This window comes from Panulirus ornatus, chromosome 66, assembly GCF_036320965.1.
Source record: "Panulirus ornatus isolate Po-2019 chromosome 66, ASM3632096v1, whole genome shotgun sequence".
NCBI classification, from domain to species: Eukaryota; Metazoa; Arthropoda; class Malacostraca; order Decapoda; family Palinuridae; genus Panulirus; species Panulirus ornatus.
Genome location: NC_092289.1, coordinates 5079092 through 5094780, shown reverse-complemented (window position 1 = coordinate 5094780; position 15689 = coordinate 5079092).

Sequence of the window (15689 nt, the reverse complement as noted above, 5' to 3'; positions counted from 1 at the left end):
TCGGGTGGCGGACGTAGCAGTAGTGGTGGTGGCGGACGTAGCAGTAGTCGTTGGGGTGGTGGTGGGGGGGGGTCGGGTGGCGGACGTAGCAGTAGCGGCGGCTCAGAACGAGAGAACAGTTCACTTTCACTCTTCAAACCTCGTTTCTGGTGCCTCTCCCTCCCACCCGACATCCACCATCCCACACCTGGGATGGTGTTGAAACGGCAGACAATAGCAGATACGGGGGGCGCGCGCGCGCGCACACACACACACACACACACACACGCTTTCCCAACCCGCTGTCTTAGCGCATAAACGGGGTGGTGGGGTAGTGTGTGGGTTAAGACTATGCCATCATGACACACACACACACACACACACACACACATACACACACACACACACACATACACACACACACACACACACACACACATTCCCTCCCTATGAGGGAGAACCTCGGGATGGGGTGGGGGTCGAGGGGGGGGGATGTGAGAGAGCCAGGATATGAGAGGTCACCCGGGGATATGAGAGAGAGAGAGAGAGAGAGAGAGAGAGAGAGAGAGAGAGAGAGAGAGAGAGAGAGAGAGACGCCCTGGGACCCAAACACACTTCCTGAACCCACGATCGTGAAAATGAGGGAAGGTATGTGCGCGTGGCAGAGAGAGAGAGAGAGAGAGAGAGAGAGAGAGAGAGAGAGAGAGAGAGAGAGAGAGAGAGAGAGAGGTGCTATTGGTCAACCTCCCCCCCACTGTAGTTACACCGTGGGTTGAAAGGCCATCATGATCATCCCTTCCCTGCTTCTGATTGTAGCGCACCCTGGACGCAGCCCCATGTAAGTGTCCATAGGTCGATGAGGTCAGGGTATAGTGTTGACCTGGCTAGCTCGGTCACCTCCCCTCCTTCAGGTGGGTGTTGGGTCACGACCTCCTGCAGGAGGCGGACACGCCCTCCTCGCCCCACCAGCCAGCCCCTCCTGCAGGAGGAACGTGTCCCTCCACGACCTCCTGCAGGAGGCGCACACGCCCTCCTCGCCCCACCAGCCAGCCCCTCCTGCAGGAGGAAGGTGTCCCTCCACGACCTCCTGCAGGAGGCGCACACGCCCTCCTTACCCCACTAGCCCCTCCTGCAGGAGGAACGTGTCCCTCCACGACCTCCTGCAGGAGACGCACACGCCCTCCTTACCCCACCAGCCCCTCCTGCAGGAGGAAGGTGTCCTTGTCTCCCTGTACAGCAACTATGTGTCATACACGACCCCTCCACCACGCCTTGACTCGTGTCGTGCCCTTGGCCACATGACCTTGCAGGTCGACGACGACGACGACGTCCTGGCTTGATCTGTCACCTGTGACCTTATATTGGTAGGTTTTAAGGGGCGGGGCGAAGGGGGGCGTGTCTCTGGCAGTACCTGGTCGCCTGCCTCCCTCATGTAGGAGTGGCTGACGTTGTGTTCGACCAGTTTTTCGTCGGGTGGGTCGTCTGTGGTCGCCCTTGGGGTCATGGTTGGTGGTTCCTTCTCCCCGCGTCCATGTGATGGTCGTTGGTGACGTCAGGTACCAGGCAGGTCCTGGTAACTCCGTCAGCCCTACCAGGCTCCTGACGTACCTCCGTCAGCCTCGCCAGGGTCCTGACGTAACCCCGCCAGCCCCGCTAGGCTCATGACGTATCCCTCGTCAGCCCTGCCAGGCTCCTGACGTACCCCCGTCAGCCTCGTCAGGGTCCTGACGTACCCCTCGTCAGCCCCGCCAGGCTCCTGACGTACCCCCGTCAGCCCCGCCAGGCTCCTGACGTAACCCCGTCAGCCCCGCCAGGCTCCTGACGTACCCCCGTCAGCCCTACCAGGCTCCTGACGTACCTCCGTCAGCCCCGACAGGCTCCTGACGTACCCCCACAGACAGTCGTCCTAGCTTCGTCTCTTCGATGTATATCAACTGACTGTTATATTTCTCTCTTGTGTCTCCCCTGATGATGTGATTATTACACGAAAGTGCACTTGGGAACTTTTCGTGTTTCATTTTCCCCGTGGACTCATAGAAGTATATATATATATATATATATATATATATATATATATATATATATATATATATATATATATATATATGTGTGTGTGTGTGTGTGTGTGTGGGTGTGTGTCATTTCATGAAATAATTCCCAGAAAATACGCATTTGTCGAGTTTGACAACATTTTAGTGTGGGTTGACTTGTAGTGAACTTATGTAGACGATGTGACGTGTGTGTGACGCGAGGGTAGACCGTCACAGTGTTGTCACGTGAAAGAAATGAATGAAGGACGCCGGAAGCCTGTATGACGTCAGTTGACGTGGGATGGGTCAGACCCCCCGTGCCAAGTGCTACGTCTGGGCGTGTTAAGCCACGTCAAGTAACCCCATCACCTGGGGTAACCACGTCAAGTACCCCCATCAACTGGGTTACCACGTCAAGTACCCCCATCAACTGGGTTACCACGTCAAGTACCCCCATCAACTGGGTTACCACGTCAAGTACCCCATCTACTGGGTAACCACGTCAAGTACCGCCTTCACCTGGGTAACCACATCAAGTACCCCTATTAACTGAGTAACCACGTCAAGTACCCCCATCAATTGGGTAACCACGTCAAGTATCACCAACTGGGTAACCATGTCAAGTACCCCCATCAACTGGGTAACCACTTCAAGTACCCCCATCAACTGGGTAACCACGTCAGGTACCCCCATCAACTGGGTTACCACGTCAAGTACCCCATCTACTGGGTAACCACGTCAAGTACCGCCTTCAACTGGGTAACCACGTCAAGGACCCCCATTAACTGAGCAACCACGTCAAGTACCCCCATCAATTGGGTAACCACGTCAAGTATCACCAACTGGGTAACCATATCAAGTACCCCCATCAACTGGGTAACCACTTCAAGTACCCCCATCAACTGGGTAACCACGTCAGGTACCCCCATCAATTGGGTAACCACGTCAAGTACCCCCATCAATTGGGTAACCACGTCAAGTATCACCAACTGGGTAACCACGTCAAGTACCCCCCTCAACTGGGTAACCACGTCAAGTACCCCCCTCAACTGGGTAACCACGTCAAGTACCCCCCTCAACTGGGTAACCACGTCAAGTACCCCCTTCAACTGGGTAACCACGTCAAGTACCCCCATCAACTTGGTAACCACGTCAAGTACCCCATCAACTGTTTAACCACGTCAAGTACCCCTCATTATGCCTCATATATATATATATATATATATATATATATATATATATATATATATATATATATATATATATATATATATATCGTATTACTCTCAGTGTAAAGAGGTGTGCAGTACAGTACACTGTCTCGTGTATCCCAGGTACACATACACTCAGTGTACCTGTCATTGGTGTACTGTGATTGTCCAGTGTTGCTCCACCTGCCTCTGTATTATTGTATTTGTGAAGAATGTTCTGTATTACTGTGTGTCTTATGTTGTTTATGTGTCCCTGGGCCCCATAGATGACCCAGGGCCCACAGGGGCTCCTGGGCCCTAAGAGGACCCTGGGCCCACAGGGGTCCCTGGGCCTCTCAGATGTCCCTGGGCCCACAGAAGTCCCTGGGCCCTATAGAGGACCCTGGGCCCACTGGGGTCCCTAAACCTACGTGCCACCCTCCTCTGTTGCCGTACTGTTGCCACTGTGGGCACGGCTGTGTGGTGGTGGTAGTGGTGGCAGTGTGAACGTTGGCAGAGCTGTGTTGTGAGGGAAGCTCTGACTGTCCCAGCTTGTAACACTTGTGTTGCGTGGCTGTGTTGTGAGGGAACCTCTAGCTGTCCCAGCTTGTAACACTTGTGTTGCGCCAGCCAACACCGTCACACAGACAGTGTTACATACAGCCAGTCCCCTCCCCTCCCCCCCCCACCGCTGAGCTAGCTTGTGTTGCTTCCCATGGAACACAGCCAGGGAAGACCTCTCGAGTGTTGCTCTCCCGCAACACCTAGGGAGGTGGGGGAGTGTTGCCGAGAGAGGGAGAAACACCTAGTCGTCGTGGAGTTCAGCTGTGACGAGTGTGGCAGAAGCTGTGTGTGTGTGTGTGGGGGGGGGGGAGACAGACGAAGAACAGCAGCTGTTGCGCAACTGCTTCACGGGGGGGAGGGGGGAGGGGGATGAGTGGGGGAGGGGGATGAGTGGGGAGGAGGAGTGGGGGAGGGGGATGAGTGGGGAGGAGGAGTGAGGGAGGGGGATGAGTGGGGAGGAGGAGGGGGGAGGGGGATGAGTGGGGAGGAGGAGTGAGGGAGGGGGATGAGTGGGGAGGAGGAGGGGGGAGGGGGATGAGTGGGGAGAAGTGGGGAGGGGGATGAGTGGAGTGGGTGAGGGGGGAGTTTACACCCCACCACCCCCCTTTCCCCCTCCTCAAGCGGCAGGTATGTGGCCCTGGGCCGTGCATATGGCCACACCGGGCCACGGGGGGGGTGGAGAGAGAGAGAGGGAGGGAGGGAGAGGGAGAATGAGGGAGGGAAGGAGAGGAAGATGAGGGAGGGAGGGAGGGAACGTATAGTGAAGGCAGACGACAGGAGAGATAGAACGGGATGAATGAAGTAGTCGTCTCGTGAAAGAAGAATTCCCACCCCCCGAGAGAGAGAGAGAGAGAGAGAGAGAGAGGAGAGAGAGAGAGAGAGAGAGTGGGGGGGGAGGGGGAGAAGAAAGAGAGAGCGGGCGGCTCACCCTGGCCCGTGCTATCATTGTTCATTACGCCACCACACACAACTCTCTCTCTCTCTCTCTCTCTCTCTCTCTCTCTCTCTCTCTCTCTCTCTCTCTCTCTCTCTCTCTCATTCACACACACACACCAGCCCAGCCCGGCCTGGTCGCTCTCCCTGCAGCTCACCCAGCAATAATGAGGTTGTGACACCGAGGTTGTGATCTGGGCACCCCGTGTTGTGGGGGGGAGGGAGGGGTTGTAGTGCCAGTGGGGGGGGAGGTGGTGGCTGGTAGTAGGGGGGTAGTGGTGGTGTGTAATGAGGTGTGGTGATTGAGTTGTAGTGTCCGGTAGTGGTGGTAGGGTGGGGGAGTGGTGGTAGTACTGGTAGTAGGATGGTGGTAGTGGTGGCTGGGTTGGGATTGGGGGGCTGGGATGGTGGTGGTGGTGGTGTAGTGGGGTGGGGTAGTGGTGGTGGTAGTAGGATGGTGGTAGTGGTGGCTGTAGTAGATTGGTGGTAGTGGTGGCTGGTATAGGATGGGTAGTGGGGTAGTGGTGGGGTGGTGTGGAGGGGGATGGTGGTAGTGGTGGGCTGGTAGTAGGTGGTGGTAGTGGTGGCTGGTAGTAGGATGGGGTTGTGGCGGTAGTAGGATGGGGGTTTGTGGTGGCTGGTAGTGGGTGTGGTAGTGGTGGGGTAGTAGGATGGGGGGTAGTGGTGGCTGGTAGTAGGGATGGTGGTATGGTGGCTGGTAGGGGTGGGGTAGTGGTGGCGGTAGTAGGTGGGGTAGTGGGGCTGGTAGTAGGATGGTGGTATGTGGCGGGTAGGATGTGGTAGTGGTGGCTGGGAGGAGGGTGGTAGTGGTGGCTGGTAGTAGGATGGTGGTGTGGTGGCTGGTAGTGGGGATGGTGGTAGTGGTGGCTGGTGTGGTTTGGTGGTAGGTGGCTGGTAGTAGGATGGTGGTGTGGTGTGGCTGGGTTAGGGATGGTGGTTAGGGGGTGGTGGGGTGGTAGTAGGATTGGTAGTGTGGCGGTAGTAGATGGGGGGGTAGGGTGGGGTAGTAGGATGTAGGGTGGCTGGTAGTAGGATGGTGGTAGTGTGGCTGGTAGTAGGATGTGGTAGTGGTGGCTTGGTAGTAGGATGGTTGGTAGTGGTGGCTTGGTAGTAGGATGGTTGGTAGTGGTGGCTGGTATAGGATGGTGGTAGTGTTGGCTGGTAGTAGGATGATGGTAGTGGTGGCTGTAGTAGGATGGTGGTAGTGGTGGCTTGGTAGTAGGATGGTTGGTAGTGGTGGCTGGTTAGTAGGATGGTGGTAGTGGTGGCTGGTAGTAGGATGGTGGTAGTGGTGGCTGGTAGTAGGATGGTGGTAGTGGTGGCTGGTAGTAGGATGGTGGTAGTGGTGGCTGGTAGTAGGATGGTGGTAGTGGTGGCTGGTAGTAGGATGATGGTAGTGGTGGCTGGTAGTAGGATGGTGGTAGTGGTGGCTGGTAGTAGGATGGTGGTAGTGGTGGCTGGTAGTAGGATGGTGGTAGTGGTGGCTGGTAGTAGGATGGTGGTAGTGGTGGCTGGTAGTAGGATGTGGTAGTGGTGGCTGTAGTAGGATGGTGGTAGTGGTGGCTTGGTAGTAGGATGGTGTAGTGGTGGCTGGTATAGGATGGTGGTAGTGGTGGCTTGGTAGTAGGATGGTGGTTAGTGGTGGCTGGTAGTAGGATGTGGTAGTGGTGGCTGGTAGTAGATGGTGGTAGTGGTGGCTGGTAGTAGGATGGTGGTAGTGGTGGCTGGTAGTAGGATGGTGGTAGTGGTGGCTGGTAGTAGGATGGTGGTAGTGGTGGCTGGTAGTAGGATGGTGGTAGTGGTGGCTGGTAGTAGGATGGTGGTAGTGGTGGCTGGTAGTAGGATGGTGGTAGTGGTGGCTGGTAGTAGGTGGTGGTAGTGGTGGCTGGTAGTAGGATGGTGGTAGTGGTGGCTGGTAGTAGGATGGTGGTAGTGGTGGCTGGTAGTAGGATGGTGGTAGTGGTGGCTGGTAGTAGGATGGTGGTAGTGGTGGCTGGTAGTAGGATGGTGGTAGTGGTGGCTGGTAGTAGGATGATGGTAGTGGTGGCTGGTAGTAGGATGGTGGTAGTGGTGGCTGGTAGTAGGATGGTGGTAGTGGTGGCTGGTAGTAGGATGGTGGTAGTGGTGGCTGGTAGTAGGATGGTGGTAGTGGTGGCTGGTAGTAGATGGTGGTAGTGGTGGTGGTAGTAGGATGGTTGGTAGTGGTGGCTGGTTAGTAGGATGGTGGTAGTGTGGCTGGTAGTAGGATGTGGTAGTGGTGGCTTGGTAGTAGGATGGTGTAGTGGTGGCTGGTTAGTAGGATGGTGGTTAGTGGTGGCTGGTAGTAGATGGTGGTAGTGGTGGCTGGTATAGGATGGTGGTAGTGGTGGTGGTAGTAGGATGGTGTAGTGGTGGCTGGTAGTAGGATGGTGGTAGTGGTGGCTGGTAGTAGGATGGTGGTAGTGGTGGCTTGGTAGTAGGATGGTTGGTAGTGGTGGCTGGTTAGTAGGATGGTGGTATGGTGGCTGGTAGTAGATGGTGGTAGTGGTGGCTGGTAGTAGGATGTGGTAGTGGTGGCTGGTAGTAGGATGGTGGTAGTGGTGGCTGGTAGTAGGATGGTGGTAGTGGTGGCTGGTAGTAGGATGGTGGTAGTGGTGGCTGGTAGTAGGATGGTGGTAGTGGTGGCTGGTAGTAGGATGGTGGTAGTGGTGGCTGGTAGTAGGATGGTGGTAGTGGTGGTGGTTGACGTGGGTGTGGTAGTGATGGTGGTTGACGTGGGTGTGGTAGTGATGGTTGACGTGGGTGTGGTAGTGATGGTTGACGTGGGTGTGGTAGTGATGGTTGCCGTGGGTGTGGTAGTGATGGTTGCCGTGGGTGTGGTAGTGATGGTTGCCGTGGGTGTGGTAGTGGTGGTTGCCGTGGGTGTGGTAGTGGTGGTTGCCGTGGGTGTGGTAGTGGTGGTTGCCGTGGGTGTGTTAGTGGTGGTGCGTGGGTGTGGTAGTGATGGTTGCCGTGGGTGTGGTAGTGATGGTTGCCGTGGGTGTGGTAGTGATGGTTGCCGTGGGTGTGGTAGTGATGGTTGCCGTGGGTGTGGTAGCTGGTGGTGATGGTTGTAGCTTTCGTGATAGCTGTGGTGGTTCGGGTGGCGACGTTGGCCACCCCCAAACCACATTGTGGTTGGTGGTGAGGGTGATGGAGATTGTGGTGGAGATAAATGTGTTGGCGCTGGGAGCTCCTTTGGTGGTGGTGGTGGTGATGATGGTGGTGGTAGGGCCTGTGGCTTCCCCTCAGGTGTTGTGGTAATGGTTGTGATTGTGGTAGTTTAGCCTGTGGTGGGTGGTGGAGGCTGGGTTGTGGTGGATGGTGGAGGCTGGGTTGTGATGGGTGGTGGAGGCTGGGTTGTGGTGGGTGGTTGAGGCTGGCTTGTGATGGGTGGTGGAGGCTGGGTTGTGTTGGGTGGTGGAGGCTGGGTTGTGATGGGTGGTGGAGGCTGGGTTGTGGTGGGTGGTGGAGGCTGGGTTGTGATGGGTGGTGGAGGCTGGGTTGTGATGGGTGGTGGAGGCTGGGTTGTGGTTGGTGGTGGAGGCTGGGTTGTGATGGATGGTGAAGGCTGGGTTGTGGTGGGTGGTGGAGGCTGGGTTGTGGTGGGTGGTGGAGGCTGGGTTGTAGTGGGTGGTGGAGGCTGGGTTGTGATGGATGGTGGAGGCTGGGTTGTGATGGGTGGTGGAGGCTGGGTTGTGATGGGTGGTGGAGGCTGGGTTGTGGTGGGTGGTGGAGGCTGGGTTGTGATGGGTGGTGGAGGCTGGGTTGTGATGGGTGGTGGAGGCTGGGTTGTGATGGGTGGTGGAGGCTGGGTTGTGGTGGGTGGTGGAGGCTGGGTTGTGGTGGGTGGTGGAGGCTGGGTTGTGATGGGTGGTGGAGGCTGGGTTGTGATGGGTGGTGGAGGCTGGGTTGTGGTGGGTGGTGGAGGCTGGGTTGTGGTGGGTGGTGGAGGCTGGGTTGTGATGGGTGGTGGAGGCTGGGTTGTAGGTGGTTGTCGTAGTCATTCAGCCATTGGTGGTGGAGGAGGGAGGTTGTAGACTCGTAGAAGGCCCCCCCCCCACCTCATATTCTAAAATGGGGGGATGTAAATTTTGTCAGTAGAATTACTTTCACCTGGCGTGACGCAGGCGTGACGCTTGGTGTGACGCTTGGATGTGACGCAGATGTGACGCTGGCTGTAAGGTTTCACTGATGATGTTCATTTTGGTTGTTGATATGGAGACGACCCCGTCAACTGACAGACCAAAATGAAGACTCTCTCTCTCTCTCTCTCTCTCTCTCTCTCTCTCTCTCTCTCTCTCTCTCTCTCTCTCTCTATCTATCTATCTATCTATATATATATATATATATATAGATAGATAGATAGATAGATAGATATATATATATCGTAGCTTAAGCCAGGTAATCATTTTAAAAGACAGTGCCTAGGGGAGGATGAACACTTGAGTTGACTGTGGGTCGTCTGCCACTTCCAGGATTCGAACCTATGCTGATTGGACCCTTACTCGGCCCGTGAGTGCGTCAGGGTCAGCAACGCCATCCGCTACACCACACAGGAAGACCATATGGTCTACCCTAATGACCGGGAAGGTATCGTAATTGGCTGTTGTGTTTCGTTCACTTAACAACGTAGTTTCTTGTAGAATTCATTGGTCAAAATATATGAGAATTGTTTGAAACATTTTGGTAGAAAATCTGTTGTTGAGACCCAGTCCCTGGACCTTCTGTCTATTGAGACCCAGGCCCTGGACCTTCTGTCTATTGAGACCCAGGCCCTGGACCTTCTGTCTATTGAGACCCAGTCCCTGGACCTTCTGTCTATTGAGACCCAGTCCCTGGACCTTCTGTCTATTGAGACCCAGTCCCTGGACCTTCTGTCTATTGAGACCCAGTCCCTGGACCTTTTGTCTATTGAGACCCAGTCCCTGGACCTTCTGGCTATTGAGACCCAGTCCCTGGACCCCCTGTCCGTTGATACCCAGTCCCTGGACCTTCTGTCCATTGAGACCCAGTCCGTGGACCTTCTGTCTATTGAGACCCAGTCCCTGGACCTTCTGTCCATTGAGACCCAGTCCCTGGACCCCCTGTCCGTTGAGACCCAGTCCCTGGACCTTCTGTCCATTGAGACCCAGTCCTTGGACCTTCTGTCTGTTGAGACCCAGTCCCTGGACCTTCTGTCTATTGAGACCCAGTCCCTGGACCTTCTGTCTATTGAGACCCAGTCCCTGGACCCCCTGTCCGTTGATACCCAGTCCCTGGACCTTCTGTCCATTGAGACCCAGTCCCTGGACCTTCTGTCTATTGAGACCCAGTCCCTGGACCTTCTGTCCATTGAGACCCAGTCCCTGGACCCCCTGTCCGTTGAGACCCAGTCCCTGGACCTTCTGTCCATTGAGACCCAGTCCTTGGACCTTCTGTCTGTTGAGACCCAGTCCCTGGACCTTCTGTCTATTGAGACCCAGTCCCTGGACCTTCTGTCTATTGAGACCCAGTCCCTGGACCTTCTGTCTATTGAGACCCAGTCCCTGGACCTTCTGTCCGTTGAGACCCAGTCCCTGGACCTTCTGTCTGCGATCACGTGATGGGTTGGAGCCCATAATAGACTGGCCAGCACTCCCCCATACACCACACAGTACACCCCACATCACCCCATATAAACTCCCCCATACACACGGGGAGCGTTGTAACCTCCCCGTATATATCGTATATCAGCAGCACCCCCATACATAGATACAGTATAGCTGTAGAAACCCCATGCACAGAGGATAGCTGCAACACCCCCATACACATGATGTAGCTGTAATACCCCCAGACAATAGTACAGCTTCAAAATCCCCATACAAACAGTGTAGCTGTAACGCCCCCATACATACAGTATAGCTGTAACACCCCCATACATACAGTATAGCTGTAATGCTCCATGCACACAGTATAGCTGTAACACCCCCATACATACAGTATAGCTGTAATGCTCCATGCATACAGTATAGCTGTAACACCCCCATACATACAGTATAGCTGTAATGCTCCATGCATACAGTATAGCTGTAACACCCCTATACATGCAGTATAGCTGTAATGCTCCATGCATACAGTATAGCTGTAACACCCCCATGCATACAGTATAGCTGTAATGCTCCATGCATACAGTATAGCTGTAACACCCCCATACATACAGTATAGCTGTAATGCTTCATGCATACAGTATAGCTGTAACACCCTCATACATACAGTATAGCTGTAATGCTTCATGCATACAGCATAGCTGTAACACCCCCATACATACAGTATAGCTGTAATGCTCCATGCATACAGTATAGCTGTAACACCCCCATACATAGAGTATAGCTGTAATGCTCCATACATACAGTATAGCTGTAGCACCCCCATATATACAGTATAGCTGTAATGCTCCATGCATACAGTATAGCTGTAATATCCCTATCCTAACATTATGACTATAACAACCTCATACATAAGGTATAGCTGCGACACCCCCATACATAAAGTCATCGCCACTACAACAACCTCCCATACAATTAGTGTAGCTACAACTATCCCCCATACAATTAGTGTAGCTACAACTATCCCCCATACAATTAGTGTAGCTACAACTATCCCCCATACAATTAGTGTAGCTACAACAACCTCCCATACAATTAGTGTAGCTACAACTATCCCCCATACAATTAGTGTAGCTACAACTATCCCCCATACAATTAGTGTAGCTACACTATCCCCCATACAATTAGTGTAGCTACAACTATCCCCCATACAATTAGTGTAGCTACAACAACCTCCCATACAATTAGTGTAGCTACAACTATCCCCCATACAATTAGTGTAGCTACAACTATCCCCCATACAATTAGTGTAGCTACAACAACCTCCCATACAATTAGTGTAGCTACAACTATCCCCCATACAATTAGTGTAGCTACAACTATCCCCCATACAATTAGTGTAGCTACAACTATCCCCCATACAATTAGTGTAGCTACAACTATCCCCCATACAATTAGTGTAGCTACAACTATCCCCCATACAATTAGTGTAGCTACAACTATCCCCCATACAATTAGTGTAGCTACAACAACCTCCCATACAATTAGTGTAGCTACAACTATCCCCCATACAATTAGTGTAGCTACAACTATCCCCCATACAATTAGTGTAGCTACAACTATCCCCCATACAATTAGTGTAGCTACAACTATCCCCCATACAATTAGTGTAGCTACAACTATCCCCCATACAATTAGTGTAGCTACAACTATCCCCCATACAATTAGTGTAGCTACAACAACCTCCCATACAATTAGTGTAGCTACAACAACCCCCCATACAATTAGTGTAGCTACAACTATCCCCCATACAATTAGTGTAGCTACAACTATCCCCCATACAATTAGTGTAGCTACAACTATCCTCCGTACAGTGTAGCTAGAACTATCCCCCATACAACCAGTGTAGCTACATGTAGCCCCCTCCCTCCACATTCATACTGTATAACTGTAGATCCCTCCACCTCTACAGTAACTGTTGTCGTGCCCCCAGACCTCCAGTACGGGGGAGCAAACACCCACCCCCACCTTCCCTCTCCCCAGACAGACAGACAGCGCAGGACTCTCTCTCTCTCTCTCTCTCTCTCTCTCTCTCTCTCTCTCTCTCTCTCTCTCTCTCTCTCTCTCTCTCTCTCTCTCTCTCTCTCCGGGGGTCGGTCGGTGTTTACCGGGTGAGTGTGTGTGTGTGTGGGGGGGGAGACACCTTTCTCCGGGGGTTGGTTTGCTCCCCCACCACAGTGTTGACACCCACCCCCAACTTTCTTCCCACAGTGAAACTGGCGTCTTTCACGATCCCCCCCCCCCCCAACATCCCCCAACACCCCCCACCACGGAACGCTGTCCCCCCCTCCCCCTCCCCCCCCCCCACACTTCCTTTCCCCCAGCACCAAATTCAGTCTCGCCCCCCCCCTGCCCTGCCTACCTCCCCCCCCCCCCCCACCATGCCACACACCATCACCACGTGGGCTGAGTACTCTTGGTTACTGCACACCACCACCACCTGGTTACTGTACACCACCACCACCTAGTCACTGTACACCACTACCACCACCTGGTTACTGTACACCACAACCACCACCTAGTCACTGTACACCTCTACCACCACCTGGTTACTGCACACCACCACCACCTGGTTACTGTACACCACCACCTGGTTACTGTACACCACCACCACCACCACCTGGTTACTGTACACCACCACCACCACCTGATGACTGTACACCACCACCTGATGACTGTACACCACCACCACCACCTGGTCACTATACACCACCACCACCACCTAGTCACTTTACACCACCACCTGGTTACTGTACACCACCACCACCACCACCTGGTCACTGTACACCACCACCACCACCTGATGACTGTACACCACCACCTGGTTACTGTACACCACCACCACCACCTGGTTACTGTACACCACCACCACCACCTGATGACTGTACACCACCACCTGGTTACTGTACACCACCACCACCACCTGGTTACTGTACACCACCACCACCACCTGATGACTGTACACCACCACCTGGTTACTGTACACCACCACCACCACCTGGTTACTGTACACCACCACCACCACCTGATGACTGTACACCACCACCTGGTTACTGTACACCACCACCACCACCTGGTCACTATACACCACCACCACCACCTAGTCACTTTACACCACCACCTGGTTACTGTACACCACCACCACCACCACCTGGTCACTGTACACCACCACCACCACCTGGTTACTGTACACCACCACCACCACCTGGTCACTGTACACCACCACCACTGGTTACTGTACACCACCACTACCTTGTCACTGTACACCATCACCACCACCTGGTCACCGTACACCACCACCATCACCTGGCCACTGTACACCACCACCATCACCTGGTCACTGTACACAACCACCACCACCTGGTCACTGTACACCACCACCATCACCTGGTCACTGTACACAACCACCACCACCTGGTCACTGTACACCACCACCATCACCTGGTCACTGTACACCACTACCACTGGTTACTGTACACCACCACCACCTTGTCACTGTACACCATCACCACCACCTGGTCACTGTACACCACCACCATCACCTGGTCACTGTACACAACCACCACCACCTTGTCACTGTACACCATCACCACCACCTGGTCACTGTACACCACCACCATCACCTGGCCACTGTACACCACCACCACCACTGGTTACTGTACACCACCACCATCACCTGGTCACTGTACACAACCACCACCACCTTGTCACTGTACACCACCACCATCACCTGGTCACTGTACACCACCACCACCTGGTCACTGTACACCACCACCACCTGGTTACTGCCACCACATGGTTACTGTACACCACACCTGTAGCGGGTTTCATATTGCTGGTACATGGAACACTGTACCTGTAAGACAGTGGTGTTGCAGGCCAGGAGGCAACACTTGTGTTGTAGCAAGACCAGGGGGGGGGGCGCCTGCGATACACAGTGGAGATCCCCAGCAGGAGGGGCAGGGTGGGGCGTGGGAGGGGAAGCTGACATGCTCGGCAGGGCCTGACGTGGCCTTCATCCACCCACCCCGTGGCTCAGCTGCTGGGGGGGGGGGGGTTGGTAACACTGCCCCCCACCCCGTGGCTCAGCTGCTGGGGGGGGGCGGGGTTGGTAACACTGCCCCCCACCCCGTGGCTCAGCTCCTGGGGGGGGCGGGGTTGGTAACACTGCTTCCTCCTGCCACGCCACCTCTGGTGACCCCTCCCTCCCCCTCCCCCCCTCCCTTACATGCCGTACTACACCCCTCCCTCGTACACTTGTCACACACCCCCCCTCCCTCCTCCTTGTACACTTGCCGTACACACCCCACCCCTCCCCCAACCCGTCGTGCCGTGCGGGAGGAGGCGGGCGCTCCCCTAGCGTGAGGGGTAACGTGAGAGCGGAAGGTCGTCCACGCGGAAGTCAGCGTCAGCCGCCAGAGGAGGAGGGGCGCCCTCCCCCCCCCACCATGCCCCTCCCTCCCTCCATCCCTCCCTCCCTCCCTCCGTCTTCCCTCTTCCTGAATACACCGACCGCCATGACCTTCCCACCCCCCCACCCCCACTAAAACCCCGACCCCCCCCTCCCACCCCCACCACCCCCACTAAAACTTCCACCACCCCCACCACGACCTCGACCTCCCCCCCTCCTCGCCCAAGCACTTAATTCCTCACCCGAGACAGTTTCAGCTTAATCTCACACGAGACAGTTTTAGCTTAATCTGACACGAGACAGTTTCAGCTTAATCTGACAGGAGACGGTTTAAGCTTAATCTGACACGAGACAGTTTCATCTTAATCTAACACGAGACAGTTTCAGCTTAATCTAACACGAGACAGTTTCAGCTTAATCTGAAACGAGACAGTTTCAGCTTAATCTGACACGAGAGTTTCATCTTAATCTGACACGAGACAGTTTCATCTTAATTTGACACGAGACAGTTTCAGCTTAATCGAACACGAGACAGTTTCATCTTAATCTGACACGAGACAGTTTCAGCTTAATTTGACACGAGACAGTTTCAGCTTAATCTAACACGATACAGTTTCATCTTAATCTGACACGAGACAGTGTCAGCTTAATGTGACACGAGACAGTTTCAGCTTAATCTGACACGAGACAGTGTCAGCTTAATGTGACACGATACAGTTTCATCTTAATCTGACACGAGACAGTGTCAGCTTAATGTGACACGATACAGTTTCATCTTAATCTGACACGAGACAGTGTCAGCTTAATGTGACACGAGACAGTTTCATCTTAATCTGACACGAGACAGTTTCAGCTTAATTTGACACGAGACAGTTTCAGCTTAATCTAACACGATACAGTTTCATCTTAATCTGAC